Genomic DNA, 2,797 nt, shown 5'->3' with positions numbered 1-2,797 from the left:
GTGTGACGTAAAAGGATATTCAGCTTTCATGAAACTGTTCAGATAGTAAAGTGTTATAAGCTTAGTTGGTGTAATGATCCTGCTTGCATTCGTATCATGTGTAAGTTGAGTTTGTGTTCATCTTGATTACAGTATGTGGTCGACAGCAAGTGATGGTATACGATCATTCTCATGAATTGGACCCCACATGAACAGCTGCAAAATTGCTGATTTCAGTGTTGCAGCTAGTAGACTAATCACTTCAGTATGAGTGTGTGTAAGTTTTACGCCGCTTTTAGGGACCGTTCATAATTTATGGCTAGGGGGTGGTGATGATTTTTATGGAGAAGCATGTACAATGTGAATGACCCCCCCAAAAATTTATGTACAAAATAAGTGACCCCCCTTGCATGTCATGTACAAAATCAATGATCCCCCTCCCCTTCCCATAATTTCTAAGCATAATTTTAAACATATTTTTATGTACAAAATCCCCCGTACGTGTGTACAAAATTGCTGACCCCCTAGCTCCCCAGAACAAAATTGGTGACAGCCCTTAAAATCATCATCACCCCTAGCCATAAATTATGAACGGTCCCTTAGCAATATCCCAGCAATATGACGGCGGGGACACCAGAAATGGGCTTCACACATTGTACCGATGTGTCGAATTTAACCACTAGGGGAATCGAACCCGGAATGAACACTCGGTGACTGATTGGAAGACATTGTACACACAATGAAGACATTTGGCCTGAAAGTCAAAACAGTGGTGAAAATTTTATGAATGGATCAGTAAAAAACTGAAATAACACCGGGTGTTCGCGTAAAGGATAAGCAAGTCCTGCTCTACTGACAGCACAGGTCTACACATAATACACACTGCAATAACCTCAGTGGTGAAAATAGAGATATCACAAATATATAACGACCGAATATTTCTTTATCGTGTTTTAATATCACAACCGATATAAAATATGACAAAATATACGACTGGATAGCAAACATATGGATCACATTTGGTGTACAACATTATGAAAATATTTCAGTTTTAAAATTTGAGTTTCCCGCTCTGTAAACAACCGTGTCCATAGTGAGTGAAGAGGACGAGAAACCGGAAGTCCATCCTATTTCAGTGTGTGTCGCGGACGAGAAACCGGAAGTCCATCCCATCTCAGTGACTGAACCTGATAAAAGCCCCAGTGGGAGTTCCCTTGCACTTGACAGCCGGATTAGCGAGGTTGTTCCCCCAGGGGACGGTAGAGCCGAAGCTGGAGTGACCACACCCAATACTCCTCATTCTGCAGCCTCTGGTGTCACAGTATCTGGCTTCACAGCAGACGAGGGTCCCAGCGTTGCCGGTGACCGTGACAGTGTAGCGGACCTTCCATCCTGGGCTCCCAAACACGGAAGTGTCTGATGTGCAAGTCGAACCGAAAAAAAACGGAGGAGCATAGCAACTCCCTCCTGCGCCATGGACGTAGGGCACCACCATCAGCATGGCCACAGCTACAACGGCGAGAAGTGATACTTTTGCCATCTTTGAAAGTCTGTGAAAATAGAAATTATGTGTAAGAAATACTGCCGTTTCATATTTGGGTGGAGTGAGTGAGTGAGTGAGCGAGTGAGTGGGATTTACGTCGCTTGTAGTAACTGGCGGTGGGGTAGTCTAGTGGTAAAGGATTCGCTTGTCACGCCGAAGACCGGGTTCGATTCCCCACATCGGTACAACGTGTGAAGCCCATTTCTGGTATCTCGCGCCGTGATATACCTGAAATGTTGCTGCAGCATCGTAAAACTAAAATCACTCACTCACATTTCTGATATTTCTTGCCCGTTGTAGACGGTTTAGACACCACTGGTTGATAACAATAAGATGTGTTTACACAGCGATTAACGTAAAGCGCTGGGTGAATAATGACTGAATAAGTTTCACTAACAAATATCAATCGACGTAAATTAAACATACAGGTAAAACCCCAACAATTTCTGTTGCATCACGAGAGAGAGAGAGAGAGAGAGAGAGAGAGAGAGAGAGAGAGAGAGAGAGAGAGAGAGAGAGAGAGAGAGAGAGAGAGAGAGAGAGAGAGAGAGAGAGAGAGAGAGAGAGACACACGCATTATCTCAGCCTTAAACGCTGCACAAACAGTTTCTTTGTTATAGGCTTCTATATGTTACTGTCTCTTTGCCGAAACTACCACGTTTTCTAACTAAGAATAATGCGATAAGACTCAACACCTAAGATTAAAATTTTGTCGCAGAACTATCCACTGACAAGGACGAAAGAAAACCCCCGAGCATGCTTCTGAAGACATGGACACACAATCAGCCTACCTTGTTTCTGCTTCCAGGGTTTGTGGCGAAGATGCCACACGAGGGCTATATATACCTACATACAAGCCGGATAGTCCCTTACTGCGACTTGTCCTGGCTTCCAAGAACCAAAATAGACACTATTCGTAGAAATACGCACGCACTTGTTTACATGTGAGTTTGACGCAGTGTCGCGCGGCCAGCGACCGTCAACATCCTGGTCGAGATTTGTTGGCTTTAGTAGACTTGCATAAGTCTCTAACGTAATAATTAATAGTTTAAATGAAGATTTCTAAACACATATAAACAACAGATTGGCGCATTTTCCGTCCGCTTATCTTACCTTACCTCGTTAAAGGATAGATCAGTTTACTACACGTCCATGGGCTTAGAATTCAGTACAGCCTTGGAGCAAGGCTATGACTTAATGTGACGGTTGAGTTATGCATGACCTTAACGCTCTCTAGTTTAACATATACAATACTTTACCCCATCTGTCCGGATC

The 2,797-nt window shown here is 43.5% G+C and overlaps 1 long non-coding RNA gene across 1 annotated transcript; it reads right to left on the bottom strand.

Annotated features, from left to right (window-relative positions):
• Window positions 1-915: 915 nt before the first annotated feature.
• On the bottom strand, window positions 916-2,514 carry LOC124286394. Its single transcript, XR_006901027.1, has 2 exons — window positions 2,314-2,514; window positions 916-1,529 (listed from the first exon to the last, which is right to left on the bottom strand). It is a non-coding gene; the product is annotated as an uncharacterized LOC124286394 (long non-coding RNA).
• Window positions 2,515-2,797: the final 283 nt, after the last annotated feature.

This window comes from Haliotis rubra, unplaced genomic scaffold (genome assembly GCF_003918875.1).
Source record: "Haliotis rubra isolate DU_JTF1 unplaced genomic scaffold, ASM391887v1 Scf381, whole genome shotgun sequence".
Lineage (NCBI taxonomy): Eukaryota > Metazoa > Mollusca > Gastropoda > Lepetellida > Haliotidae > Haliotis > Haliotis rubra.
Note: the sequence above shows the minus strand (reverse complement) of the source record. Positions and strands in the feature narration are given on the sequence as shown.